Below are 18,751 nucleotides of genomic sequence, written 5' to 3'. Positions count from 1 at the left end.
GAAGATCACTGGCCCCTGGCTTCTCTCTCCTCTGGCTCCTGGCTCATCAGTTAAGTGGTACCACAATTCACATGCTTCTGCAGTGTTGCTCTAACTTACCACAGATGTCTCTAAAGCAATATGAGAACTTTCCTATCATCTACAATCTCTGAAATATTAAACCATAATAATTTTTTCTTTTATTTTATCAGGCAAAATTAGATGACATTTGGTTATTTTAATTATAAAATAAACTCCAAAAATAAATTTTCACACATATTTAATAAGGTTTCTCTGAAGTCCAGCAAAAATTTTTGTTGTCGTATTATAATCAACAGTTTTACTTATATGAAAACCTTATAAACACAGTATAACCACTGATGGTGGCAAAGACATTATAGGAATACCCTAGCACTGTGCAATTGGATCTAAGATCCACTACAGAAGACAGACTCATCCTTAGTACTGTTTCCTGGGACAAAGCTCATTACTAAATTATAGGACCAGGGGAAGAACCAGATTCTATTATTTCAGTAAAAGGTCATAATACTGAACTTCCTTCTAAATTATTATCTTTATTCCTACAGATTATTACATCTCTCAGCGCTCTTTTAAAATTAGTGATGAATACAGAATCCCAAAACTAGTCAATTTTCAGGTAATAATGAATTGTGGAATGTGGAATGTTCAGCTCTAAATGGTATATATATATCACCTATTCCCATAAGAGACAGAGCAGGCCACCTAGGGTGTTTTGAAACAATATTTTCTATGTGTAACAGAAATATTATGTATATGCAAATTCACAGAGACTATATAAATGACATGCAAAAGACCAAGCTGGACAAAATCCTAAAATGGGCTGAGGAAAGACTCATACAGTCCCATATCTGAATTATCTGAGGAGTTTTGTCAATTGATTACTCTGGTGAGAAGAAATCAGTTTTCTTCAGCAGTGTGGTCCCTAAGAGGTTACCTATGCATGTTGGTAGAACTAGGTAGACTCAGTGGTTATTAAAAAATAAGAGGGGGGAACAAGTTTAAGAGAGAAGAGTGGTTGGTAGAGGCATAGACGGGGAAAGGAAGGAAGACAAATTTGATCACAACAGTCATAGGTATGTCTAAAATTCTCAAGCAATAAAATTGTGTTGACAACAACTTCATTGATAAACTCTATGGCTTTACTTAGAAAAATAATCAGTTCAATATAAATAAGGTGTTTTTTTTTTTCATATGCAACTTTAGCCTATCTTAAGACTGAGAATTTCTGGATTGCATTTCTTTAACAAAGCATATTGGTCCACCAGATTTACTTTTTTCACAGTGTACTATCTTTGTACAAGCCTGGGAGCTTGAGTTCTGTGATTAATGAGGAGCCAGGCAATATCTATGTTCTTAGTTACCAGTGCTGTTAAGACCTTCAGAGGAGTTTGGGTTTTTTTCCCACTGAGAGAGCTTTGTGTTGTCTCTGGCCTTCCTGAAATGATAGAAAAACAACTAAGTTCATTCATTTACTTTTTGTTACTAATTTTTGTTGTAATTATTTCATTTTATCAGCCCTGTTCTGAACTTAGATTGTTTCCTTGGAAAATTATTGAAATTTATTATTAAGAGGCCAAAAGAGTGTTTATCCAACATAGTTTATTTATTTAAATGAACTTAATTGAAACATAAGATCCATACTTCAAATGTTTCTAATCTAAGCATGTGATTTTGCAAATGCTGACAAAATTATATATTCATGTATCTGTTAATAAAATCGATTCACTTTTTAATTAACCTACTTGGTCTTCTAGCTCAAGATGGCATTAAAAAAACTTTAAAAAAAACCCTGGTATACCTTTAATCTTCTTCATAATTTAAACCAACCACATAAATGTTACAACTACAAGAAACATAGGGTTGGTTGGGCACACACAGATGACAGAATCATCTGTGAAGGTAAAAGACAACAGTGCCTTCGTCTGGGCATTACTTCTTTTACCTTTCACTCACCACAAATTAAAAATCTTGACAACTTTCCCTTAACACTACATGATGCATGCAATAGGAAATTCTTCTTAACATTTGATTAAATAAAACATATCAGAGGTCCCTACTAAGATGATTTCTCAAGAAGAGTAGGAAACTGATAATCTTCCAAAGAAAAGGAAAATGATGTGGGCTTCCTGTAACCGATTTTGAAGCATTGTTTAAGTGATACTTATTTAGAACTTGAAAATTAACCCACACACCTACAGATATTTGATTTTTGAAAAAGAAGCCAAAACTATATAATGGATAAAAGACAGGATCTTCAACAAATGGTGCTGGTCTAAATGGATGTCTACATGTAGAAAAAAGCAAATAAATATACACTTATAACACTACACAAAAGTAAAGTCCAAGTGGATCACAGACCTTAACATAAAACCAAACACATTAAATTGGTTAGAAGAAAAAGTGGAGAAGAGCCTTTCCCTCATTGGCACAGAAATCAACTTCCTGAACAGAACACCAACAGCACATGCTCTAAGATCAACAATAAATAAATAGGACCTCATGAACCTGAAAAGCTTCTGTAAAGCAAAGGACACTTTCATCAGAACAAAATGACAGCCTACAGACTGGGAAAGGATCTTCACCAACCCTATATCTGGCAGAGGCCTAATATCCAGAATATATAAAGAACTCAAGAAGTTAAAAAGCAACAAATCAAGTAATCAAATTAAAAAAAGTGGAGTAAAGTGCTAAACAGAGAACTCTCTGTAGAGGAATATAGAATGGCAGAGAAACACTTAAAGAAATGCACAATGTCCTTAGTCATCAGAGAAATGCAAATCAAAACGACCCTGAGGTTTCACCTTACACTCATCAGAATGAGTAAGATCAAAAACTCAAGTGACAACACACGCTGGAGAGGATGTGGAGAAAAGGAAACCCTCCTCCAGTGCTGGTGTTACAGACAAGTGTGAGCTGCCTTATGGCTGTTGGGAATCAAACCTGATTTTTTCTACAAGAGCGAAGAATAATCTTAACCAGCAATTCATCTTTCCAGCCAGGTATTCCTGAGGAGTTGGTATTATTTTTTTCAGTGTTTGTCATAATTTGCCTGCATAGATGTATGTGCCTCATACTTCATTTTGCTCAGGGTTTTAAATATTAAAACTATTGACTGGTTAGTGTTTGTTTATTTGTTTGTTTTCTGAGACAAGGTTTCTCTTTATAGTCCTCACAGCCGAAGAACTCACTCTGTAGACCAAGCTTTCCTCAATCTCTGAGATTCTCCTGCCTCTGCCTCCTTTCTTCAACAGAGATCAGGTTAGGATGTGCCCTACATCTTTGTGTGTGAAATTTGTTTTTCATAATGTTTATGGAACAAAAAGAAGATAAAGATCCCCAGAGATAGACTGAATAGTTCTTTGTTAACTTTAACTTTTCTGGATGTTAATGAGAAAGGAACAACAGTAGCTGAGAGACACTAAGTTACCAAAAAAAAAAAAAAGTGGAATTAAATCAACCTATATACAATAAGGATGTGTTAACAGCACAAAGCAAGCTGCAAATGTTGTGTATTGATTGGAGACGGGGCTTTGTTTATGTTGCAACAGGATATGAAACTCTATAGATACCATCAAACTTACCAGGATTAGAACTGATGTAAGACCTGGGGTCTCACAGCTCAGGAGTTCAATAGCGCCCTTCCCAGAAACTCCCCCAGACCAAGACTCATTGCAAAAGCAAGAGGTTTATTAACCATTGTACAACGGGGTCACCCCTGCTGGTCAGCAAAGAGTGGCACCAGGAGCAAAAGGCCTTTAGGTTTTTAAAAGAAAAATTGCGGGAGATTTGAAGTTCTAGTTTTGGCAATTTAGGATTGGATGAGGAAGCTATAAAGTAAGATAATTGGTTAGTCTTAGGTGCTCAAGCTTGGCCAGTCCTGCCAAGTGTGGATGCAGCTGCAATTGAAGGTGGGGGTGGTTAGCTCATCCTTGAAGATTAGGGCTGCGGGCTCTTGGCTGGAGGTCAAAAGCTACTCAGAAGTCTAGGTTTGTTGCTAAGAAACGCTATCTCAAGGACAAGGGTCTGGTCGTTCTTTTGCTGAGTGAAGGTCATTGCTTGCTTGCCCTTTTTTTATGTTTGTCCTCACAGATAGGGTCACATTCCTTCACTCTCTGGAAAGGTACTAAGAGGCTTTAGCTTAACCTGGACCTAAAACTCAAAACTATAGGCTTTAGAGGACATACAGGTTACAAAGTTAGCCTAAACCTTTCACTGAGAGGGACAGGTCTTCTGAAAACCTTGACCACTGATCTGAAAAGTTTTTGGTTCATTGAAAATGTCTCTATTTATAATTTCTCACTAAAAACAGGACAATTAATGGCTTAAAACAGAAAGGGAGGAGTGTAGTAAGAATTTTTGTTTCCTTAAAAACAGAAATGTTATGGGTTTATGTTTTTGTTTTAATCCCAGGTGTGGGATATGGGGCTCTGCAGGCTTACTTAGTGTTTTTAAATGCTTCTACCTCCCTTCTAACCCACTGAACAGAGGTGTGGAGGAAAAAAAGGTTATTAGACACAGTGGGTTTTAGTCTATTTTAGAAGTAGTTCCTGGGGTTAACTTTGGACACCAGACATCCAGTACAAATGCCAAAACCAAAAAGCAACAGGAATCAGTATGATTCAGCAAGAACAGTAAGACTCCACTGAATCAGAATGAGTCAGCAGAATCTACAGGACCCACTCTGATTGCCCTGTGAAGTTCTCTGGAACATTTCTTTCTGTGATGTGAAGTGTCAAAGAACAAAGATCAGCAAAGCAATGTTGATCCAAAAAGCTTGTCTCACTGTCCCTGAGCTTCTATGTACCTCCTCTTCTTGGAGTCAACCCAGGGATGTTTTCAGCTGGCCAAAATTATGCCCCATGCAGGAGACAGCTCTCAGCAAAACATGACATGACACAACTGAGGCTTTTTTTTAATCTAAACATATTTATTTATTATTATATTTCTATTGTTTGATGGAGTTTGAGAATTGACTCAGCAGTTAAGAGTGCTTTTTTGGAAGATTCTGATTCAACTCTCATCACCCACATGGTGACTCACATCCATCTGTAACTCCTAGTCCAGAGTGTCTGGTGCTCTCTTGTGTTCTGTCTCATGAGGTCAACTAAGTAAACTAGAAACTTTCATTTCAGGGCTGCTTCAGACTGTCCACAACAGCAGACTATGATTTGCCTTGTGAGTTCATATTTGTGTTAGTCCTGTTGTACCTGGAAGACATTGTTTCCTTGGTGCTGTCCACCCCTCTTGGTCTTATAATCAGCTGCCCTTTCTTCTGCAGGGTTCCTTGAGCCTTGATGGGGTGGTTTGATAAAAAATAACCCAATTAGTGCCTAGTGTTCCAAGTCCCTCTTGCACATTGTCCAGTGATGGGTCTCTATATTAGTTCTCATTTACTCCAAGATATTTCAAGATATAAAGTCAGATGCTTGTGTTTAATTAAGTATAAACTCTAACAAAAGGAGGAAAATTATATAATGAAGTTGACAATTGCAAACAATAAACAATGGTCTACCAAATAAAACTTTCTTTTAACTCCCTGTCATATAGACATCTGGTCTACTTTCCTTAAGTTTCTATCTTTGAGCGACTCTCAGCTTTATTTTTTCTCCCAGGGTCTCTGAATATGTCATGACACAACATTAAAATTTATTGAGCTCTACTTTTGCTCTATCTTCCAAGTAAAAAATATGTCACTGAACACTTTTAACATAGCTCAAGTTTATTAAAAGAGTTGTGGTCCCAGGTTCTTGTACAAGGTTTGTGGAAAGAAAAGAACTGCAGATATGAAGACTCACCCTACATGTAGGCTGGGTGTGAGCAGGCTTAGCAGAAGGTCACCAGCAGCTGATGCACTTTTTTAAAATTTATTTATTTGTTTGTTTGTTTTTTCACTTTAAATATAGATCATAGCCCCTCCTTCTTCTCCTCCACTTCCCACTCTTCTCTCTCTTCCCACATCCTCCCTCACCTATTCCTCAGAAAAGGGGAGTCCCCCTCCCAACTCACCCAACCTCATCAAGTCATATTTGGACTGAGCTTGCCCTCTTTCCCTGTGGTTTGCTGAAGCAGCCCTGCCAGGGCGAGATGATTAAAAACAGGTAATAGTGTCCATGTCAGAGACAGCTCCTGTTTCCCTTATGAGGGCTCTTAAATAAAGCCTGAAGTGACCATAGGCTACATCTGTGTAGGGGCCTAGGTCCAGTCAATGCATGGCCCTTGGTTGGGTGCTTCAGTCTTCAAAAGCCCCTCTGGCTGGTTGCTCCAGGAACCAACTAAGCTCCTCAGGCATGCTGGGGGAAAACCCTAGATCATGGGTTTGTGGTTGGATTTACTCAAGTAGCCTACAGCTCCACTATGTTGATTATGTCCCAGTTGGAGCTATAGACACGGAATTAGGGAGTGGGTTTCCAACCTGTGTTTTCCTGAGGTCCTTCAGGTCTCCTCAAGATGGAGAGTAGGGCTATGAACCAAAAGTTGGATCCATACATCTCTTGAATCTGGGGTGTTCCTATAATGGTGGGGGTAGAGGGAGTTCGGAGACTGGTACTGTGCATATCAGGCAGCCAGGATCCTCTCCTCTCTCTGGGGAGCCATGAATGGATAGTAGCATTTCAGAGTAAGCAGTGTGGTGGCTTGTTCATCCTACAGACTCTGTGCTCCTGGTGGTCAGACATTGGTGGGTGCTGCCATCTTGGCTTTGGACCATGTGTGCTCCAATTATCTAGCCAGTCTCCACAGCGAGACCAGTAAAACCCTGGGCTAGAGGCTGGAATTGTGTCCCTGGTATTCGGGAGTTTTCCTCGGAGAGACTGGAGGAGTCTAGGGTCTGAATGCTGAAGCCATGCATTTCTGGTACGGGAGAGTCATGTTCAGTTAAGGTTTGAGATACCAACTCCGGGTTAAGGTTAGGGTCAGGGTCAGAGTTAGGGTTACAGTAGGCAGTAGGCTGTGTGTGCTGGAAGCCTAGGACCATGTGTGTCTCTTGGACCCAGAGCATTCCTTGGGTGCCCTAGAACTGCGGGTCCCTAGCTCTGATGACATCTCCTCTCATCTGGGCGTTTTGCAGCTTCGGAGTCAGCAACCAGGTCGCTTGCTTGTTGCACAGTCTGTGATCTTCTGCTAGTCAAATATGCTATCACTGTGGACAGCAGTCTTGGAGAGTTGCATTTGATGTTCTTAAAGAATCTGAATTACAGATTGTAGGAATGCCTTAACTGTTAAGAGTGCTTATTGTACTCCCATAGGACCTGGGTCTGGTTTCCAGGATCTATATCTGATGCCTTATAAAACCCTGTAACTCTAGTGCAGTGGCCTCTGCTGCCATTTGTGATTTCCATTTAAAATTATCATATTACCTTCAACATTTTAAATCTGTCATATCGAATATGTGTCTTAAAAGGAAAAACAGAATTATAACATTTTCTGTATTAATAAATATATTAATTCAATTAACAAAAAGAAGTATTCTGTTCCAAGTTTGAACAAAAATAATGTAATAAATACACAAAAAGCAAGGGAAGATTTTGTTGACTTAAATAAAAAAACTAGTAATTGACATGATTGTACCTGAAGAAGCCATGAGATTCATTATGAAATAGGTCATAGATAAATTGAATGAAATATCTCTCCACCTGATAACTATTTCCTCAATTAATTTAAACAATGAATCTAATAAATGCTGAACACCTCGTTTGACTAGTATTATTACAAGTACAATAGTAACATAATGGGTTCAGTTAAAGAAATTATCAAGAGAATTTTAAAATGGACCAAGTAACTCCTAAGTGATTATAGTATGGAGTTAAAGTTTCTAAATATAACCATACTTAGAATTGGGTATCTCTCACTATTTAATTTAATATCATTTGACTTGTGAACAGCTATACCAGGTTATTTAAGTAAAAGTCTTTCTTGCTTCAACTCAAGAGAGTTTTAATAGCATTCATGATAATGCATCATCAGTCTAAGAATGTATCTGATTTAATTTAGGCATGTAAGCAATATTAAGATCCTCAAAGCTGCAAGGCTGAAATCAATCTTTTAAAATCTAAGTTATTCAGTTATGTACTCACATATTTATTTGTACATCAATGCAATGCTAAATGTAAATTCATCAAAATTACTAGTGGAAAAGCAAAGCAGACATAATATCATTATCCACAATATAACATTTATCTTCATTTAGTGACTGGTATGAAAATGCAGACAAAGCACATGTTATTTTTAAAAGTATCAAAGATAACAGATAAGCCATGGCTCTCCTTAGAGAGAGAAAAATAGAGATTCTTTTAGAAGATCGTTTAAATTAAACTTGTATACATTATAGCAGTAAGAGATTTATCTCTTCCCTCTACCCCACTTTATCTCTTTGGTGCTTTAGTCACAGAATGGCTCAGGGCAAGAATCACGAGATGAATTAAATCACACCTGTGATAAAATGAAAGTCACAGATATTATGAAGGAAATGAAAGGAAAGTCTTTCCCTAGAGAGACTCGGAATTGCTGGCCTGAGACTGCCTTTTTGTGCTGATTACTCTGTCTGTCTTTCTCTCCTTGATTCAGTGGATTTCTGACCTGTTAGAATCACACTTTCAGAGGCAAAGTCATTAAGATATTCAAGGGAAAAAAAAAGATGTCGAAATGAATAAATGGAATTTGTAATTAAACTTTTATGACTAACCTAAAAACTTTCCACTGCATAGATCTAATCTCATTATTCTGCGTTGTAGCTGACTATCACTTAATTAACTGAAGTTCCCCTGCATTGCTGGCTGTCGGCAGATTACAGGACAACCAACAATTCAGTATTTATATTGCACTATCAGATCTCTGGATAGATCCATATAAACACCATCAAAAGGAATTCCTTTAAAACTTCTCATGCTACCTGAAATGAATGATATACACTGAAGTTCTTTATGTATTAGTTGCATTTTTCTTTAGCATTCATATTTCATAGGGTCAAATCCTTAAAAAAACATTTCTGCACCTTTCTTACATACATCTTCTTCCCTCTCCTTTTTTTCTCTGTCTCATACATGTATATTCATACATAGCCCTGTTTTGAAACTGTTAACAAAAATAAACCATAGTTAAGTGTAGTGGCTCATGCCTTTTAATTCTACAACTCAGAAGGCAGAGGCAGGAAGTTGATCCCTCAGCAAGGGCAAGGATAGCCTGGTCTACATAGGACATCTATGGTACATATTAAGATCTTGTCCAGAAAGAAAAAGACAGATAGACAGACAGACATAAAGACAGACACGGAAAAAAGAGACAAAGGGAAATAGCAATAGCCATCATTATTTGAATAACCTGCTTTTCTGTGACTTTAATAATTTTTGGCTTACATCAAAAATTTTTATAATTTAGTTCATTTGTAAAATTAGTTAATAATTAGCTAATAATTGCTGTGGTATGAGGAATTGGGACCAAGCTTAGAGAGTTGAATGCAGGACTTCTCCCCTAAAAAGCAGAGACAGCACCCATAACAATTATCAAAAATAAACAATTTGGAGAGCCCTGAAAGTGCCCCCCAAACTTAGAGTGATAAAATGAGAGCTATTTCAGAAAGGGGGCACCAGAAAGAGGTGTGAATTTTGTGCATTTAGGTTATCTTATTCTTGTGTTTAGTTTTTTAGTCCTTTGCCAATGCAGGACACAAAATTCTTAGTATGCAAGGAAACTGAGAAAACCAAAAGCCAGCAGATCCAGAAGTAGCAAACACACTTGGAGCTGAGGATTATCGTTTAGCGTATCAGATACTTCCTTGAGAAATGCCATGTGATAGCCTGAGATCTGGGATACTAACCCAGTATGTCCATCTCTATTTGTAGCACACTTGTCAGTAACAATTAGCACCGACTGTTTAATACCTCTTTCTTCCTTAAGCAGCACCACCAGTAAATAGATTAAAATAATTAGCTCACCTAAAGTTGTTAAATACACATCTGGAGAAGGTTTAGCAAAGCACTGAAATGCCTTGGGGACATCAAGGTCACCCATGAATACTAGGCTGTGTGTCCATATGTCTACGTTAAACCTAATTTAGAAGACATGTGCGAGCAAACAAGCTCAGAGTTGTCAACTCTCTGCTGGAGTTGTGGTTAGTAACTGAGCCAGGCTTGGTAACCCACACCTATACTCCCAGCATTCCTCAAGCTGAGGCAGGTTGATTACCTTATATTCATGGCCAGCCTGGAAATGTAATAATGTAATAAGAAGAGGAGTTAAAGGCTGGCCTGGACACTGCTATCTCAACAACAACAACAAAGCAAAAATGACTAGGGTGCAATTCAAATCCACTTCAAAAGAGGATTAGTAAGAGAAACTATGTAAATCATTGCTCAACGTGTGTGTGTGTGTGTGTGTGTGTGTGTGTGTGTGTGATTTGTTTGTTTGTAAACATGGAAAAAGAACTTTTATTTTCGTATTTCAATTGTTGTCTGGGAGGCTTACTACCTCTAACTGCTAACCTAGGCCTAGTCCTGGAAGCCTCCAGCCTCTGTACCATCTAACCCAGGCCTAGAATGTTTTCATCCTCTGAGATTTAAAGTTTAATATGCTCACACTTTCTTGTCCTTTCTGAACTCATAGCTGGCTGGTTCCATTCGGCTGTTCTGGCTTAATCTCCTCTCCCAGCTAGATTATTCAATCTGGCTTCTCTCTTGTCTCTTGAATTTCTTTGCTTGGCCTCAAACTACCTCCATAAATCTTTTTATATATAGTTTTTTTTTTTAATTTTTGTTATTTTTCTGGCTCTTTCTCATTGTATGGCTTGTTGTCTTCACTTGTATTTAGCTTGTCCTCTCACTTAACCTCAGTCTCTAAAACTCTCCCAGTAAACCTGCCTGTTTTTTTTTTCTCTCTTTCTCTGCATTTCTCCTTAAGTAGCTTCCCTTTCCTCCTCTCATGATAGTTGGGTGTATCCTATTCTGTCAAATCTTCTCTGATTCCTCACTTTCTCTGCCAGTCAATTAAACATCACTTTCAAACATGGGTACTTCCTTCAACAAACTAATTTTACCTTCATTGTATGGGATTAAAGGCCTGTACCATCATGCCTGGACCTAAGCTTTTCTTCACCTGATACTTGCTCTCTATCAGGCTGGCCTTGAACACAGATCTGCTTAAGTCTGTCTCCTGGAATTAAGGCTGGTTTGTAATCCAGTTGGATCACACAGACCTAAATATTTTTATTTATGAACGTTCTCTTTTTCGACTCCGATGTAAAACACAATTATGTAAAAACATAAATTAAAAAATACCCTTTAATGTGTAATATAAAACTTCTTATATTGTGATACAAAAAAAGGAAAACTATGATGGATGGAGATTTTACTATTGATGAAGTTGTCTTAAAACAAATTATATTACTTTCGTTTCAGGGGTTAATTGCAATCCACAAAACAATAACTAGTTTTGGAAACTTAGAATCATACTAAAAATATCATGAGAAGAAATTGATACTGTATAGAGAGGAGACAGTTGAGAAGACCCTTTTGGCTTCTGGTAAAAACTGCAAAATTTGGGGTCAATGAGATCACTCCCAGGTTTGATAATTTGATAGAAGGATGAATAGAATCCTTGAGAAATTTACAGGTTATGATATGAAAGGACATATATTAAAGTTTTCTATGACAGGCCTGTGTGGGCCACAGTTCAGCAGCACTTCAATTATAGTGCATCCTCCTGTCTTCTTCCAGTAGAGTCATGGGAATTGCAAACCCCCTCTGACAGCATTGTCTGGCAATATTCATGGATCAGTGCCAGCAAAGCAGGCTCAGGGAAACTGAGTATTTATGGAATTTATTGAGCCTTTGCCTTATAGACATGTTTGAGGACAAAATTCCTAACTGATGCTGCATGATCCAGTATCCTCCTAATGATAATGACTGCTGTATCTTAGAATTCCCTAACTCCTGTGAGGGAAGGAATGGGAGATTCCTCTTCCGTTAAACTTAGTTGTTGATTGCACAGATATGTTAAAATAATCTATTTAGCAAAAAGAAAGACAATAGTGAGGAATTAAGGAACAAAAATGGCAAAATATTACAGAAAATATATATCAAATTACTGACACAAACACACATTTGCCAGTTACTAAGTTAAAGGTAACTTAATTAGAAATTGAGTTTAAAGATTGGCAAGATACTAACAAAATCAAAACAAAACAAAGCAAACAAAGCAAGACAAGACAAGACAAGACAAAACAAAACAAAACAAATCTTATTATACAAGTCTGTATGGCATGTTCCAGTTATAAAATAAATAGAGATAATTAGCCTCAGAGAAATAAGAAGAATAAAGATGTATTATGCATGCAGGTTGTTCTTCATTGTTAACGTCATTGGCTTAAGAAATCCCAAATATGCATCTGACAATGGGTCATTATCTAAAATAAACAAATATATGAAAAACCAAGTAACAAAAATATTATATAAAAATAACCAAATAAAATAATTAAAGAGGGAGTATAAAGCTAAACAGAGCTTTTGAGAGCTGAAACACAAGTAGCTGAGAAACACTTAAAATATCTATCGCATCTTTAGCTACCAGGCAAATGAGAATTAGAGCTATTTTAAGACTTCATTTTACCCCAGTCAGTATGGCCCATACTAAAAAAAAAAAAAAAAAAAAAAAAGACCACACACGATGGTGAAAATGCAGGAAAAACTAAAACTTACTGACTTATTGCTACTGTTCAGGTTGAGTGCAAATTTCACATTGAGTATAAAAATTAGTGAGGAGGTTACTCAAAAGCTGAAAAGAGATCTTCCACAAGTTTCTGCTATAACACCCTTGGGCAGATACTCACAGAATGCTTTCTCCCACCACATGGACAATTCCTCAGTCATATTTATTGCTGTTTTAGTTATAATATCCAGAAATTGGAAATTACCTAGACTGGATAAAGAAAACAACGTGGTACATTTATACAATTAAATATTACATCATGAAATTTGCAGGCAAATGGATTGAACTAGCAAAACTCATCCCGAGTGAAGCAACCCAGACCCAGAAAGAAAAATATAGTATCTATTCACCTACATGTGAATATTAGTCATTAAGTAAATGATAACAGAGCCACAATCCATAGACCCAGAGGCAGTAGGCATAGAGGAGGGGACTAGAGAAAGCACTTGCATCTTTGTGGAAGGGGGAAATAGAAGAGATGTTTTTGGATGAACTGAAGCAGTGAGAGGTGAGGGATGAGAATGATAACATCAAGTAGGAAGGGGAATGGGATCAAGGGAGGGAATGGGGGAAGACACAGCTAGAACTGAAGAGCATTTGAGTGGTTCTAGCAAAATGCAATGCAGTGGAAACTCCCTATCCTATATATAAATGCAATCATAATGAAACATTGGCCTAAAGGGTCCTATGAAACACCCCAAAGAACCCTTACCACCACAATAGCTTGCTCGTCAACCTATTGGGGAGCTATTGACAAGGCCTATGGCTAAAACAACAGAAGAAAACAGAGAAGATAAGCTGGTATCTATATAGAATCTCTGGTGCCTATGACATAGAAAGGTACTCTGCAGGATATCAAAGTAGAAAAGAAAACACCAAGCTATCCACAAAAACCTCATATTTACAATCTTTCCTTATTGAGAAATATCATAAAACAATAATGGCAAACAAACAAACAAACATTCATTCAAACTTTGTTCATTTTTTTCTGATCACATACAATTTCTGTTCACATATAATTTGAGAAATAGACATGATTAGCCTGTTTTAAATAGTATAGAATGTATATTTTTATGAAAATAAATTATCAATTAATACAAATTTCATATTTTTTAATATTTATAAATAAATCCATAAAAAGAAAATGGCCATTTGTTCCTTCTTCATACTTCCTCCTATGTCTCTCTTTTCCTTTTCCTTTTTCATTGAGATTGACAAGTGTCAGAGGTGATAATGTGCAGAGTTAAAAATAATAATCTTTTAGATGAATGTGATCTTATAAGTAGGAAATTAATTTGATTTAAATAGATCTCAATTATTTATAGCAGACAAACATATTGGATGAGAAATTTGAGGGTGAAAATTTTACTGCACAGAAACAGAGAGTAAAAAAGAGTCCAGATTCAAGAGATTACAAATTACATATGTCCATAAGATGAGTTGTGTTGAGGAAGAAAGCTTATACAGTTCAGAAAGACTATCAGTCAGTTTCATAGGTTGGGGGTAAAGAAAAACAGTGACTGTTAATGGGTAAGAAGGACGGGAGCATCATTAAGGCAGGCAGTGGTGAAAGCTCAACTCCAATACACTGGATGAAATACTTTCTAGTCTTCTCTAAGAAGGAGCTAGCTTATTGTTTATCAGGTCCAGGTGGTCAGCCCTGGAAGGAATATGCAAAACATGCATATACAGAGGATTAAATGAACTCAACAGTGTTATGTATGTGTGTGTGTATATATATATATACACGTATGAATGTATGTCTGCACAGACACACATATAAAGTGAGAGAGAAGAAAGAGAATAAAAAAGGGAGAAAGAAGCCATAGACTTGAAAGGGAGTGAAAGAGCTAGAGGAAAGGAAAGGAAAGAGTAAGTGAAGTAATTATACTTAATTTTAAACAAATATTTCAAGATAATGAGATTCTAATAACTATTTCTTATAAATGTTTTCATTTCTGCAGATGAAGAGATAAGATGAGAGTTATACCCAAGCTCTACAAACACATGGCTTGGGCTGACCCCAGAGTGTATATCCCTAGACCTAGGCCTGGAATCCTCTAGCCTCTATACAATCTAATCCTCTGCAAGCCCAGACCATGAAGGCTTCTGCTCTAGCCTCTGTCTGCTAACCTAGGCCTAGACTATTTTTAGCCTCCAAGACTTACTACTGAGTAAACTCACCTTTCCTTGCTTTTTCTGAACTCTGGCTGGCTGGTTCAACTTAGCCCTTCTGGCTCAAAACTCCTCTCCAAGCTGACTGATTCAAACTGGCTTCTGCTTCTCACTGAATTGTCCTGCTTGGAAAAACTGCCTCTGAACTCCAGGAACTCAGCTGCACTCAACTGAACTGCACTGAACTGTACCAAAAATATGGACTGTACTCCCAAACACTACTATACTGTCTCCAAGAAGTTCTTGTTCTCTGTGTGTGCTGGTCTTAAGTAGATTCTCTTTCCTGCCTGTCCTTGTGAGAGTTGGGAGCATCCTATCTCTGACTCATTCTGTCAAATCTTTCTCTGATTAGTCACTCTGTCTGCCCCTCAACTAAACATCTCTGTTTGGGATTAAAGCTGTGTCTGTATAGCAGCGGGGTCACACAGACTTAGGTCTCTGGAAATGATTCCTTTGCAGAGAGTACATGTTCCCCTATTAAAATTCCTCTGCAATTTCTTAATGAACAAAAAGGTGAATTTCATAAACTGTGAAACACATCCACGAATGTTAATGTGCTTAGCCACAGCTTACACACGCCTTCTTGAGTGTCCTTTGAGCGTTGTGTGCTCCTGCTGGTTTTCCAGGTTTGTCACCCAACAGCTTTTATGGAAAACCACCAGGAAATTGTTCTTTTCCAAAAGGGGTCTTTAGAAAACACACATGAACTTTCATGAATTGCTCTTATTGACATAAATATGGCAGTTCTCAAAAACGGGCTTTAAATCGGATGATGTTAAACTATCGATTTTCATCACTGTGTAAATATCTTCAGTCGTTGTATTGTGCCTCACCACAATGGTGTTTTTCTATCACACCACTGTGTTATAGAAATGCAACGACTACCTAGACGTTAGATGTAAAAAAAAAAAAAATTCTGTATAGTCCTTCAAATTGCTACATATTCATAAATGTACCTTTGACTGCAAGATTTATGTGAACAACACTCAGTTTGATGCTCTATTTTTTTCTTTCCCAAATGAGGGAGATATTTGGATTTTTCACCTGCTTAAAAGGCTGTTTTCAAAGGAAGTGGCACTTTACTCACACGCTTCAGTTACTTTGAATAACAGGAAGGAGGAATTTAAAATTCCAGGAAGAAAAGCTCAGCAGGAAATAATAACAAGAGGCAAGCCCTATGAAAGTCTTGTGAGAGCAGCCAGTGGGATGTAATTATTAGCATCATTGTGGTAGATGGGTTGTGTTAGAAAGTGCTAACAGGCCACAGTGAGACAGTCAGTGACACCACAGGCTCACAGAGATGCAGGGAAACAGTGCACCCTCTGTACTAGTTACTAAAGAACAAAGGAAATTTTAATCAGCCTATTGCACAATGCCAGATTTGCTTTTATATACTGTTTCCAATTTTCTAGTAAGAAGAGGTTAAAATTCACTCAAAGTATGGATGAATTCATTGTTTATCTGAATGCTGTGTGGTATATTTGTTTTAAACACAGAAGATATAGAGGTATGTTTCACACAGCTAAAAGAGCTAAAGTGTAAGATATGGTTAAAATTTGTTGTAAAACCATATTGCAACAAAAGAGTAATCATTTTTATCTTTGGAAGTGAGGTACAGGTTATAAAGTAAAATAGTTACATTAAAGAAAGATTTGTGTATCTGTAACTGCCAAAAATTATACATTTTCAGAGTGAAAAATAGAATATATGTGATAAAATACATATAACACAATAGAAAAAAATGCAATAATAAATAGAAAGGTTTATTTGGACAGAAAACACATGTTATAAGACTCACGTTAAGGAAATTGCAAAAAGACATTTGCACTGTTTATGAGCATTGCAAATTTTAAGGATTATTGCAATGATTATTATACACATATGTTGTAATTTATTATATAGTGTTTTTAAAAATGATAGCATAAGCATGTCAACTACAATTCAGTGATGCTATTATTTACATATTTATTGGATAAAGAATAATTTTATGTATGAATGTGTATGCATGTACACAGCAACAATACTTAGAATAACTATAAAGATATCTCAAAAAATTGAGACAAATTAACCACTCAGGTCTAAAGACACAAATCTTCAAGATACATTTAAAGTCAAGAATCTAACATACTTTATCTAAAAAGAAGCAAAGACTTTTAATTCAGACATGACGATGTTGAAATCAAAGGCTGAAGATTTCTGTCATGTAAGCAGAAAACACGGCAAAGTTAGAAGGCCTGTGTTAGTGCGTTACAATGTATCTTTTTAGGAAGATAAAATTGCAGGGACCAAGAAAAAAATCTTTAAAGAAAACAGTCATCAGATTATGAAAGCTTAGAAAATGTTAATGTATAGTTACCTAAGAACGTAGCTTGTAATAGTAATGGAAAGATGGACTGAATTGAGATAGAGAATTCACCAATAATTCTATACTTTAGTGTCCCATTATAAATAATGATTGATAAATTAGAAGAAAGCAGAAACATAATTATGACAGTGGGGTTTACATACTTTGAAGTATCTCTCTCTTTACACACACATAAACGTGGAAAATCATAGAAAGTGCGTTAGTCTTGAAGTTGTAGACATATATAATTTCCTAACAGACACAGTAGATCCAGAAACACCCATATGAAAATAGATGCAGAGCTGGCTTATGAGAATGTCTAACTTTGTTACTTACTGAGAGCCTGAAACCAATCCAGAGATGAAGGCAGTCTACATGTTAAGTAAAAAGGATCTTTGCTGAGAGTAAAATCATTCATTCATCAGATTTCATGAAATCAGAACAAGGTTACCTTGCTTCTTTGGTATTGTCATTTTCTACAAAAATCTTAAAACAATGGAGAAAATACAATGTGTATTCATGTAAAATTATAATTTTAATGGATATCTGCCTAGAAAATTGCTCTTAGGTAATAAAAGAATTTTTGTTTGTTTGCTTACCTTCAAATTATGTTTGTAAATGTATGCCAGAAACAAACACAAATATACTGTTGTCATGGCTTGTAAAAAAATGAGCAATGCAAGGGAAATTTAGTATAAGCAAAATCTACCTTCTTATTTTAATCGAAGACTGCATTGACTAACTCGAGTAGAATTTAAGATAGTTTATAAAAATTTACCTCAAAACAGAGTCTAACATGTTTCCATGGTTATTATGAGATGTGGAAGCCTAATAATATTTGAAAGTATCATTTAAAATCCCTCTCATTACTTATTTTTGAAAATATTTCTCCATTATTTCTCTCTCACAGAGTTTTGTCTGAGAACATGGGAGAAAAATGTAATAAAACCTGATGTAGTTTTTAAAATTTTATTCACATCACTGAGGAACTCAACTAGCAAATAATTGGAAATCACTCCACATACCTGCATCAATTAAATAATTTAGGGTTTAACACATTATGGACTGAAATATCTCTTTTCATTTGTTGTATCAGAGAGTGTGAAATTTTGTCATTCTATTTAGTTTTCAGAATTGCACTCACAAACTGATTATAAAATTATGTCTTTCCTATATTATATGTCTAATCATATATCAATTTTGTATCATACAGTTACAACCTGCAATTAACTTAGATATATAGAGGAGGATCTGGCATATAATATTTTGTGTATGACTATGTTGATTATAGCTGTTGTATTTTCACCTTGGTGATAGTATTCATGTTACTCTAGCTGCATGTGTTCAAGGTAGTTGTCACTCCAGACTAAGAGCATGCGTTTAAATTCATTAAAATTATCCTTGTGTAGTCAACGTTCAGTTCTGCCTATGTTCTTAAATGTACAGATAATTTCATGCATCAACATTTTTAGAATGTACAGTTTCCATTGTGACATCAAGTTCTCTGCAAACTAT

The sequence above is a fragment of the Meriones unguiculatus genome, chromosome 21, assembly GCF_030254825.1.
Source record: "Meriones unguiculatus strain TT.TT164.6M chromosome 21, Bangor_MerUng_6.1, whole genome shotgun sequence".
Taxonomy (NCBI): domain Eukaryota; kingdom Metazoa; phylum Chordata; class Mammalia; order Rodentia; family Muridae; genus Meriones; species Meriones unguiculatus.
This window is presented reverse-complemented; position numbering follows the sequence as displayed.